The sequence below is a fragment of the Bombina bombina genome, chromosome 3 (assembly GCF_027579735.1).
Source record: "Bombina bombina isolate aBomBom1 chromosome 3, aBomBom1.pri, whole genome shotgun sequence".
Classification (NCBI taxonomy): domain Eukaryota; kingdom Metazoa; phylum Chordata; class Amphibia; order Anura; family Bombinatoridae; genus Bombina; species Bombina bombina.
Window position 1 is genome coordinate 494,181,261 of NC_069501.1, and position 13,029 is coordinate 494,194,289.

Genomic DNA, 13,029 nt, shown 5'->3' on the forward strand with positions numbered 1-13,029 from the left:
GAGCGGTATCAGTTTGGAAACTATTTCCAGTTTGGAATATATCCAAGCCTTATAGAAACCTATAGCCAGCTCCTAAGTACCCATGAAGGTGCGGCCCTTATTCCAGCTCAGCTGGTATGGGGCAGATTACGTTTTCTTCAAAGAAATTTGGATCAATTCCGTTCTCAATCTCTGGTTTCAGAACATTGTTTCAGAAAGGTACAGAATTGGCTTCAAGTTAAGGCCTCCTGCTAAGAGATTTTTTTCTTTCCCGTGTCCCAGTTAACACAGCAAAGGCTCAGCATTTCTGAAATGTTTTTCAGATCTAGAGTTGGCTGGAATAATTATGCCAGTTCCAGTTCTGGAACAGGGGCTGGGGTTTTATTTTATCTCTTCATTGTACCAAAGAAGGTCAATTCCTTCAGACTTCAATTTTGAATCGTTATGTAAGGATACCAACATTCAAGATGGTTACTGTAGGACTATCCTGCTTTTTGTTTAGCAAGGGCATTATATGTCTACAATAGATTTACAGGATGTGTATCTGCATATTCCGATTCATCCAGATCACTTTTAGTGTCTGAGATTCTCTTTTTAGACAAGCATTACCAGTTTTGTGGCTCTACCGTTTGGCCTAGCCTCAGTTCCAAGAATTTTTTTCAAAGGTTCTCGGTGCCCTTCTTTCTGTAATCAGAGAACAGGGTTTTGGTATTTCCTTATTTGGACGATATCTTGGTACTTGCTCAGTCTTCTCATTTTCGAAGAATCTCATACGAATCGACTTGTGTTGTTTCTTCAAGATCATGGTTGGAGGATCAATTTACCAATCAGTTCATTGATTTCTCAGACAAGGGTAACCTTTTTAGGTTTCTAGATAGATTCAGTGTCTATGACTCTGTCCTTGTCAGACAAGAGAAGTTTAACATTGATATCAGCTTGTCAAAACCTTCAGTCACAATCATTCCCTTTGGTAGCCTTATGCATGGAAATTTTAGGTCTTAGGACTGCCGCATCAGATGCGATCTCCTTTGCTCATTTTCACATGCGACCTCTTCAGCTTTGTATGCTGAATCAATGGTGCAGGGATTACTCAAAGATATCTCAATTTAATATCTTTCAACCGATTATACGACACTCTCTGACATGGTGGACAGATCACCATCGTTTAGTTCAGGGGGCTTCTTTGTTCTTCCGACCTGGACTATAATCTCAACAGATGCAAGTCTTACAGGTTGGGGAGCTGTGTGGGGGTATCTGACGGCACAAGGGGTTTGGGAATCTCAGGAGGTGAGATTTCCGATCAATATTTTGGAACTCCGTGCAATTTTCAGAGCTCTTCAGTCTTGGCCTCTTCTGAAGAGAGATAGACAATGTCACAACTGTGGCATACATCAATCATCAAGGAGGGACTCACAGTCCTCTGGCTATGAAAGAAGTATCTCGAATTTTGGTTTGGGCAGAATCCAGCTCCTGTCTAATCTCTGCGGTTCATATCCCAGGTATGGACAATTGGAAAGCGGATTATCTCAGTCGCCAAACGTTGCACCTGGGCGAATGGTCTTCACCCAGAGGTATTTCCTCAGATTGTTCAAATATGGGAACTCCCAGAAATAGATCTGATGGCTTCTCATCTAAACAAGAAACTTCCCTGGTATCTGTCCGGATCCCGGGATCTTCGGGCGGAGGCAGTGGATGCATTATCTCTTCCTTACAAGTGTCATCCTGCCTATATCTTTCCGCCTCTAGTTCTTCTTCCAAGGGTATTCTCCAATATTCTAAAGGAATGCTCGTTTGTCCTGCTGGTAGCTCCAGCATGGCCTCACAGGTTTTGGTATGCGGATCTTGTCCGGATGGCCTCTTGCCAGCTGTGGACTCTTCCGTTAAGACCAGTCTTTCTGTCTCAAGATTCTTTTTTCCATCAGGATCTCAAAACCTTAATTTTAAGGTATGGAGTTTGATCGCTTGATTCTTGGTCAAAGAGGTTTCTCTGACTCTGTGATTGATACTATGTGTCAGCCTCGTAAATCTGTATCTAGAGAGATATATTATAGAGTCTGGAAGACTTATATTTCTTCAGGATGGTTTAGATAAAGGTTTGTCTGCAAGTTCCTTGAAAGACAAATCTCTGCTCTTTCTGTTCTTTTTCACAGAAGGATTGCTAATCTTCCTGATATTCATTGTTTTGTTCAACCTTTGGTCCGTATAAAACCTGTCATTAAGTCAATTTCTCCTCCTTGGAGTTTGAATTTGGTTCTGGGGGCTCTTCAAGCTCCTCCTTTTTGAACCCATGCATTCTTTGGTCGTTATATTACTTTCTTGGAAAGTTTTGTTTCTTTGGCCATCTTTTCTGCCAGAAGAGTCTCTGAATTATCTACTCTTTTTTGTGAGTCTCCTTTTTTGATTTTGCATCAGGATAAGGCGGTGCTGCGAACTTCTTTTGAATTTTTTACCTAAGGTTGTGAATTCTAACAACATTAGTAGAGAAATTGTGGTTCCTTCATTATGTCCTAATCCTATGAATTCTAAGGAGAAATCATTGCATTCTTTGGATGCTGTTAGAGTTTTGTAATATTATGTTGAAGCTACTAAGTCTTTCCGAAAGACTTCTAGTCTATTTGTCATCTTTTCCGGTTCTAGAAAAGACCAGAAAGCTTCTGCCATTTCTTTGGCATCTTGGTTGAAATCTTTATTTCATCATGCCTTTGTTGAGTCGGGTAACACTCCGCCTCAAAGGATTACAGCTCATTCTACTAGGTCAGTTTCTACTTCCTGGGCGTTTAGGAATGAAGCTTTGGTTGATCAGATTTGCAAAGCAGCAACTTGGTCCTCTTTGCATACTTTTACTAAATTCTACCATTTTGATGTGTTTTCTTCTTCTGAAGCAGTTTTTGGTAGAAACGTACTTCAGGCAGTGGTTTCAGTTTGAATCTTCTGCTTATGTTTTTTAATTAAAATTTTATTCTGGGTGTGGATTATTTTCAGCAGGAATTGGCTGTCTTTATTTTATCCCTCCCTCTCTAGTGACTCTTGTGTGGAAAGATCCACATCTTGGGTAATCATTATCCCATACGTCACTAGCTCATGGACTCTTGCTAATTACATGAAAGAAAACATAATTTATGTAAGAACTTACCTGATAAATTAATTTCTTTCATATTAGCAAGAGTCCATGAGGCCCGCCCTTTTTTGTGGTGGTTTTGATTTTTTTGTATAAAGCACAATTATTCCAATTCCTTATTTTATATGCTTTCGCACTTTTTTCTTATCACCCCACTTCTTGGCTATTCGTTAAACTGAATTGTGGGTGTGGTGAGGGGTGTATTTATAGGCATTTTAAGGTTTGGGAAACTTTGCCCCTCCTGGTAGGAATGTATATCCCATACGTCACTAGCTCATGGACTCTTGCTAATATGAAAGAAATGAATTTATCAGGTAAGTTCTTACATAAATTGAAGGGAATGTTAAGTAATTTAGACTTTGAAGTCACGTCAGCTGATCAAGATTTAAGCCATAGCGCCCTACGCGTCTGGATGGCGAATCCAGAATTCTTAGCCGTTAGTTTAGTCAAATGAACAATGGCATCAGAAACAAAAGAATTAGCTAGCTTAAGTGTTCTAAGCTTGTCAAGTATTTCAGTCAATGGAGTAGCTGTCTGAAAGGCCTCTTCCAGAGACTCAAACCAGAACACCGCAGCAGCAGTGACAGGCGCAATGCATGCAAGGGGCTGCAGGATAAAACCTTGTTGAATAAACATTTTCTTAAGGTAACCTTCTAATTTTTTATCCATTGGATCTGAAAAAGCACAACTGTCCTTGACAGGGATAGTGGTACGCTTTGCTAAAGTAGAAACTGCTCCCTCCACCTTAGGGACCGTCTGCCATAAGTCCCGTGAGGTGGCGTCTATTGGAAACATTTTACTAAAAATAGGAGGGGGGGAAAACGGCACACCAGGTCTATCCCACTCCTTATTAATAATTTCTGTAAACCTTTTAGGTATTGGAAAAACATCAGTACACACCGGCACTGCATAGTATTTATCCAGTCTACACAATTTCTCTGGTACTGCAATTGTGTCACAGTCCTTCAGAGCAGCTAACACCTCCCCAAGCTTAAATTTAAAAGTAGAAATATCTGAATCAGGTTTCCCCGAATCAGAAATGTCACCCACAGACTGAAGCTCTCCTTCCTCAGCTTCTGCATATTGTGACGCAGTATCAGACATGGGCCTTAAGGCATCTGCGCGCTCTGTACTACGTCTAACCGCTGACAGGGTATTATCCATGATTGCCGCCATGTCCTGCAAAGTAATTGCTATGGGCGTCTTTGATGTACTTGGCGCCATTTTAGCGTGAGTCCCTTGAGCGGTAGTCAAAGGGTCTGACACGTGGGGAGAGTTAGTCGGCATAACTTCCCCCTCGCTAGAATCCTCTGGTGATAAATTTTTTAAAGATAAAAGCTGATCTTTATTGTTTAAAGTGAAATCAATACATTTAGTACACATTCTAATATGGGGTTCCACCATGGCTTTTAAACATAATGAACAAGGAGTTTCCTCTATGTCAGACATGTTTATACAGACTAGCAATGAGACTAGCAAGCTTGGAAAACACTTTAAATCAAGTTAAACAAGCAATATAAGAAACGTTACTGTGCCTTTAAGGGAAACAAATTTTGCTAAAATTTGAAATAACAGTGAAAAAAGGCAGTTAAACTAACGAAATTTTTACAGTGTATGTAATAGGTTAGCAGAGCATTGCACCCACTTGCAAATGGATGATTAACCCCTTAATACAAAAAACGGATTAACAAATTGAAAAAAAAAAACGTTTTTAAACAGTCACAACAACTGCCACAGCTCCACTGTGGCTTTACCTTCCTCAATAAACAACTTTTGAAGCCTTTTGAGCCCTTCAGAGATGTCCTAAAGCATGCAGGGGACTGCTGAGGGAAGCTGAATGTCTCTGTCTGTAATTTTTGCTGCACAAAAAAACGCTAAAATAGGCCCCTGCCACTCGTATTACAACTGTGGAAAGCCTCAGGAAACTGTTTCTAGGCAAAAATCAAGCCAGCCACGTGGAAAAAACTAGGCCCCAATAAGTTTTATTACCAAAGCATATATAAAAACGATTAAACATGCCAGCAAACGTTTTATATTGCACATTAATCAGAGTATATACCTCTGATAGCAAGCCTGATACTAGTCGCTATTAAATCACTGTATTTAGGCTTAACTTACATTAATCCGGTATCAGCAGCATTTTCTAGCAAATTCCATCCCTAGAAAAACTTAAACTGCACATACCTTATTGCAGGATAACCTGCACGCCATTCTCCCTCTGAAGTTACCTCACTCCTCAGACAAATGTGAGAACAGCAGTGGATCTTAGTTACTTCTGCTAAGATCATAGAAAAACGCAGGCAGATTCTTCTTCTAAATGCTGCCTGAGATAAAATAGTACAACTCCAGTACCATTTAAAAACAATAAACTTTTGATTGAAGAAAAAACTAACTATATTACACCACTTTCCTCTTACTACCTCCAGCTATGTTGAGAGTTGCAAGAGAATGACTGGATATGGCAGTTAGGGGAGGAGCTATATAGCAGCTCTGCTGTGGGTGATCCTCTTGCAACTTCCTGTTGGGAAGGAGAATATCCCACAAGTAATGGATGATCCGTGGACTGGATACACCTTACAAGAGAAATCCTGATTGGTTCTCTCCGCATGCCCGTTAGTCTGGGGGTGATAACCAGAGGACAAAGAAACAGTGGTTTCAAGCAATTTGCAAAAGCTCCTCCAAAAGGTAGAAATAAATTGAGGTCCTCTGTCAGAGACAATATTTACGGGTATACTATGGAGCCGTACCACGGGTAACAGAAAAAGAGTGGACAATTCTTGGGCTGTAGGTAACTTAGGTAAAGGTACAAAATGAGCATGTTTGGAGAATCGATCCACCACAACCCAGATGACTGTATGATGGTCAAAAGGAGGGAGATCTACAACAAAATCCATGGCTATGTGTGTCCATGGTTATTTAGGTATGGACAATGGTTAAAGTAGGCCATGAGGTAGGGAACAGGAAGTCTTATTAACAGCACAAGTCTGACAAGTCTTGACATAATCCTGAAAGTCCAACTTCATGGTAAGCCACCACACGTGTTGGGAAAGGAGTTTAAAAGTTCTAGTAAAACCAGGATGACCTGACAGCTTGCTGTCATGAGCCCAGGATAGCACAGGAGAGTGAAGGTTTGGAGGAACATAAAGGATCGCAGGAGCTGCAGGGGCTTCAGAAGGTTTTCTTGACTGGGCACGTTGCAGTCTTTGAAGAAGAGAGGTGTTGAGCTGAACAACCACACAGGAGGGAGGTATGATGTGTTTGATAGGAGCCTTAGAAGTGTCATTAGACTGAGGAAACTGACGGGAAAGCACATCAGCCTTTTTATTCTTCGTCCCAGGAAGGTAGGCGACTATAAAGTTGAAACGGGAAAAGAATAAGGCCCACCTGGCCTGTCGAGGATTGAGTCGATGGGCAGTCTCTAAGTATGTCAGGTTCTTGTGATCTGTGAGAATCTAAATGGGGTTAGTAGTATCCTCTAGCCAGTGACACCATTCAGTAAGGGCCATCTTGATGGCTAGGAGTTCTCGATTTCCCACATCGTAATTCCTTTCTGCAGGAGAAAACCACTTAGAGAAAAAAGGCCACAGGATGCAACTTGGAGGTTGAAGGGTCTCTTTGGGTTAAGACTGCACCAGCTCCAATTTCAGAGACATCAACCTCTAAGGTGAATTGTAAATCAGGATCAGGATGACGTAGCACAGGAGCATTACAAAAGGTCATCTTCAAACAAGAGAAGGCGTCCACAGCTACTGGGGGCCAATTCTTACAATCTCTGTTCCGTTTAGTCAGCTTGTTGTGGAGCAACAATCTTGGAGAAATTCTTTATAAACTTGCGATAATAGTTGGAAAACCCCAATAATCTCTGTAACTCATTCAATGTGATGAGCTGAGGCCATTCCAGAACTGTTGTTAACTTAGTGGGATCCATGGCGAAACCTTCTTTAGAGATGATATATCCAAGGAATTGAATTCGGACTTGATCTAATTCATATTTCTCCAACTTGGCTACCAGAGAATTGTTTCTGAGACGTAGAAGCACCTGTCTCACATGCTCATGATACTCTTCCAGGGTGGCGTAGAATATGAGGATGTCATCCAAATAGATGATGACAGTACGATTAAGAAGGTCACGGAAGACATCATTGACAAATGCTTGAAAGACAGCAGGGGCATTGCACAGCCCAAAAGGCATTACGAGGTACTCATAATGGCCTGATCTCGTGTTGAAGGCAGTCTTCCACTCATGTCCCAGGAAGATGCAAATGAGATTGTACGCCCCACGAAGATCTAATTTTGTAAAGTAGCTCGCATTTTGGAGTGAATCATATAATTCAGTGATCAAAGGAATAGGATGACGATTCTTGATCGTGATGTAGTTTAGGGCTCTGTAGTCGATACAGGGTCTCAAACCACCATCTTTTTTACCGACATAAAATAACCCAGCCCCGGCAGGAGAGGAGGAAGGGCAAATGAAGCCTTTAGCTATATTCTCTTGGATCTATTCTTCCATGGCCTTGGTTTCAGCTTTGGACAGTGGGTAAGTCCTTCCTTTAGGAAGTTGGGCTTAAGAAAAAAGGTAAATTTTGCAGCCGTAAGGGTGGTGAGGGGGTTGCACATCAGCTGCTTTCTTTTCAAAGACATCAGTAAAGTCTGCATATACTGAGGGAAGGTTAGACGGGGTCAGAAGGCTGGCTATAGGAATGTTTTGTAGTGGAATAAGTGTAGCCAAGCAGGAGTGAAAACAGGATTTACCCCAGGAGGCCAACTGTCCTTCAGTCCAGTCAAATTGAGGATTGTGTTTACGTAACGAAGAAAGACCAAGGCTAACTGGTTGTGCTGGAGAGTTGATGACATCAAACTGCAACTGTTCAGAATGTAGGACCCCCGCAGCCATGGTTAGGGGTGTTGATTCAAAATGGATTAAACCTGATCCAAGGGGAGTGCCATCCAGAGTGGTTATTTTTAGACATTATTTTTTCTGGAGAAGAGACAACCCTGCATGAATCATAAAACGGTGATCTAGGAAATGTCCAGCTTCCCCTAAATCAATAAAGGCTTGAGCGTGGACAGAGTTCTGGAGAAAGGTGAGGTTAATAGGTACCAAGATCCGAGAAGAGTGAGGGGAATCAGTAGTGGCCATGCTTAGAGGTACCCCACTATTATCCTCTAAGCGTTGGCTTTTACCGGCAGTATATCACAATTCTTAAGTGGATGTGCATTAGAACCACAATAGAAGCACAGTCTAAATCTCCTTCTTCTCTGTCTTTTAGATTCTAAAGATTTAAGGGAAGAAAGATCCATAGGTTCTTCTTCAGAGGTAACGGGAGGTGCTGGAAGTAAGAGGACGAGCGGGAAGGATTCTGCGAGTTCTCTCTCTCTCAGCTTGTTTTTCCTGAAAGCGAGAATCCAGACTGATGCAGAATGCTATAAAATCATCCAGGGAAGAGGGAACATCACAATAAGTGAGCTCATCCTAATGCAGGCCTCTGCGGAAGGCCGCTTTGAGATGGCGTATTGTGACACAGATCTATTGCTCTGACGCAGATCCAAGAGAGAGTACTCTGCAGCAGAAGTGCAACCAGAAGTCCCAAATATGAAAGATAATGCAGAAACGAAGGTATCAGCATCGTTCAGGAGTTAAGCACTCTGTTCCAAAAGGGGAGAGACCCAGGCTAGGGCCTTGTCTTTCAAAAACGAAATGATAAAGGTAACCTTTGACTGATGAGACTGGAAGGTATGAGGGTCATTGCGTAAATGCAGTCTGTACTGGTTGAGAAAACCCCTGCAGTCCGTAGTGCCATCAAACTGGTCAGGCAACGGTATCCGGGGTATGCTACCAGAAGCAGGGGAGGAGTTGCAGTACTAGCAGCAGGGACAGGCTGTGTGGCAACAGGCGCAGCATTCTTCTCTGTAATAAGTGAGGAGAGCATAATACTACATACATTCTTATTTCATGCTGCTATATCAATTCCCAAACATCCACACGTGTCCATCACAAGCAAACACACAAAGCCACCAACACACACATACATCCCATCCACTCACAGTATTTGAAGGCTCTAGAATAAAAAAGGTAGGTTGCTAAAATGTTTGGAGCTACCATTGTTTTGTTTCTTTTTTCTTCTTTCCTTTAAATATAAAATAACATGCTAAAAGATCACGTCCACGGTAATCTTGCAGTAAAACACTCGGAATGATCACACGAAAACCAGGGAATGTTAGTGCACACACAAAATTAAGCTAAGGACTATAAAATATAATAATCTTTGGAGTCCCAATCACACTGTTAGTATAAGAATCTCATAATTGTGAAGACTAATTAGAAGCTTTATAAATCACACAGTGCAAAGAGAGGTCCATTGACCCTTTTGTGTAAAGAGTAGGCTGGAAGCCACAAGTTCAATGGATAGTTGGTGTTTGTGCATATAAAAATACACACACACATGACTAGGAACATCCAAAGCTAGATTTGTGCTCTGAGACTGGTCACTCTGAATCCCGATGTACTTCTGAAGCATCTGCTCGACAAATTGGGCACGTAGGATTTGCCTTAAGCCATTTGTCCACACACTTGGCATGAAATTCATGGTTGCACTCTAAGACTCTAAGTAGTTGTCTTGACTCAAAATCACACATGCATACAACACATAAAGTTTGCTCTGACTGGTGGTTATTTGGGTTGAACCTATATGATGGAAGCTGTTCAATGTCTGCTTTTGTTAGTCCTCAGGGTTTGGCTTCACCGAACCTTTCCGCAAGATTCAACAATGCCTCATAGTTTTCCACCTCTCCATCTTCGACATCCAACTCAAAGCTAAAGGTTGGTCCTACAGTAGGAGGCACTGGAAGCATTGATAAAAACATAGGGTAACATTCTTGGGTGATAAGGTGGTGGTGGTATGGGCTGCTGTGATCTATATCGACTTCGGCTTGTTATTCTTCAAGGCATAAATGGAGGATAGGGAACACCAAAGGAAACCTCTTGGTGCAAGGGATCATGGGTTATGAACTGTAGGGGGGCAGAAGGTTGAAGGGTTGGCGCATGTGCAGATGGAGGGTATGTAAACTTTCCAACAGGTAGATGTTCTCCCAGTAATTCTACTTTGTTTTCTATCCTTTGCAGAGGCGAGCGGGACTGTTGAGTCTGAAAAGGTACAAACTGGCCAGGAGGGGGCAGGTGAGCATGGTGATGTGGAGAGAGATGAGGAGGATGTAAATAGAAATGGGTCACTGGAAATAAGTGGTGGGAAAGCATATGGGACTGGCAAATGCTGAACCGAGCAAGCTTGAAGCATTTGGGGAGGCACACTACAGACCAGTAAATGCTGTCCACTGAAAACCACAGAACAACCAGGAACTTGTTGCGTGCTACAAGCGGGCATGTGCTGTCCAGTACAATGGTGGATCCCATGTGGTGCTACGGTTGTGACTGTGTATGAGACTGGCACGGTGCCCTGGTGAATCTGTTCATGAATATCAATCATGACTGTGTATTGCTGAGGAAGATTTGCCGATGGATGCAGCATACGGGGGGATATAGTCGGAGGGTGGAAGGCCTCCGACATTTATAGGCTTTTTTTTATTATTATATTATGAATACCCTGTCCCTAACATTAATACTGGTACTTTAAAAATGCTGACTTAACTGATTTAATTTTTTTATATCACATACTTTTCTTGCACATTAGTGCCACTATGGGAAAAAGAAAAAAGTGCATTTTTCTTTATCGGTTAACTTTATAACTATTTTAATGTCCTCATTGGGCATCTGTTAGCACAATCAATGAATGTACTGGTTACAGTTGGGCAGTAAGATACCATCAAATTCATTTAATTGATAATACTGTACGATTTTTATAATTTGAAAGGATGTCTTTTTGTATGTTTGTGCGGACAAAGGCTTGAGATGGCTTCTTTGCCTATAGTGATGTCATAGTTAACGTTTAATTTTAATATGTAAGACAAAAATTGAGTCTTCTTCGTAAAATGCTATTTGCATAAATTGATATATATATATATATATATATATATATATATATATATATATTATCAATCTTGTTTACAAACATTTGTTGTTTTTGCTTCATTCTCTTGCTATCTTTTATTGAAGAAGCAGCATTGCACTCCTTGGAGCTAGCTGAACTAATTTGTAAGTCAATGAAAATGGGCATACAAGTTCAGCCACCAATCAGCATCTAGCCCCAAGCGCCTGAACCTATCTAGATGTGCTTTTCAACAAGGGATATCAGGTGAATGAGGCAAATTAGATATCAGAGGTAGATTGGAAGGTTGTTTAAATGTGTGTGCTCTATCTGAATCATGAATAAAAGTTTTGGGGTTCATGTCTTTCATTATGAAACATATGTAGTCAGTTTTACAGTATTCTTTTTGGTCTAAGATTCATGGTGCTTATGTTGGGCAGCGTGTTGATGTACAGGTAGTGACAGTTGTGTCCCTTCTTATTTATTTATTTTTTAAACTATGTAATTCAGGAAATGAGACCAGAGCACAAATATAGCGGAACAGCTTTATATTGCACTGTTTCCAAGGGTCAAGCAGAAAGTTAAAGTCAGTGCATTTCAAATCTGATTACAAGCATTTTTGCATAAATGTGTATTAAGACATCCATTCAATGATTTCTTATTTTCTTAGTCTTATTTTTTCTTAGTCTTATTGTCAAAACAACCTGCCAGTATATCGGCAGATTGTGTGCCAGGAGTATTCTCCACTTGAGTTGGCAGTACCTGATCATGTGATATCACTTGACTTCAGGTCATCAAAATTGTGATTTTTCACTAAAATGTTGCTTTTAAAATAACCCACCCCTATTTAATCCTTGTAATCATATTTAAAATAGGTGGCATTTGTTATATTTAAATGTGTTTTGGTTTAATAGCCATTTATAAACCATCAGAATTTTCACGTCAATCTCTCCCCCAGCCCCCAGTGATAACCATAAACACATTAAGGATCATATTCCTATTCATATTTAAATCTATAGTATTTGGTGGTCTTTTTTTAAATTATTAAAATAAATAGGCTTGTGATTAATCTATATTCTATCCACCTAGCCAAGTAGAAAATCTTTGTGTTAGACATATATAAATATATAGACACTGGAGCATTATTTTACTATTATGATGATCTTTAACTGAAGTTAACAGCCTTTGTTATATACGGAGTAGTAAGCCTGGCTTTGTGCACTGTGCAGCATAAGCAAAGTCAATCTAGATTGTTGGGATTTTAATAATCACTCTCCACTGTGAATTTTATATCTAAAAAAAAAAAAAAAACTTTTCTGTCCTGGAAGATATTACTGGAAAAGCTTTAGTATTTAAAAAAAAATAATAATAGTATCTTAATCACGGTCTTTATTTGCCCTTTCAGTGGCTATTTAATTACAGTGATTTCCAATTAAATTAGGGTTGCCACTAGGGTTGCACCGATACCATTTTTTTATGACCGAGTACAAGTACCGATACTTGTTTTCAAATACTCGCCGATACCAATTACCGATACTTTTTTTTTAATGTCATGTGACATTTTACCAAGCACAATACAGATTATTTAAGATTCCTTCTTTATAATTATAAAGGACTGTAATTCAAAAGACATTATGAAATAATAAAAAAGTTCACTGAACATGTTTATAAATAAAAAATATTACAATAAAATTACATTTAAAGGGGTGATGCAATTGGGTTGTAGGGCTGTTATATAACATCAATCTGACATTTGTATGGAGGTTCGACTCTAAGTTGAACAGTCTTTTACTTTCCACACTACTGCATGGGGCAGAAAGATATTTTTAGGCCATTTTAGCCAGAGCTGGAAATCTGTTTATTAACTGCCCAGTACTTCAGGGGTTTGTCTGAACGAGGTACAGTGATCTCTCCTACAATAATACAAATAACAGCAATTTGTATTGGCAG

The 13,029-nt window shown here is 40.3% G+C and overlaps 1 pseudogene; it reads right to left on the minus strand.

Moving 5' to 3' along the window:
* Positions 1–9,583: 9,583 nt before the first annotated feature.
* LOC128652404 (E3 ubiquitin-protein ligase RNF38-like) lies at positions 9,584–10,662 on the minus strand (annotated as a pseudogene).
* Between the last annotated feature and the right edge of the window lie 2,367 nt (positions 10,663–13,029).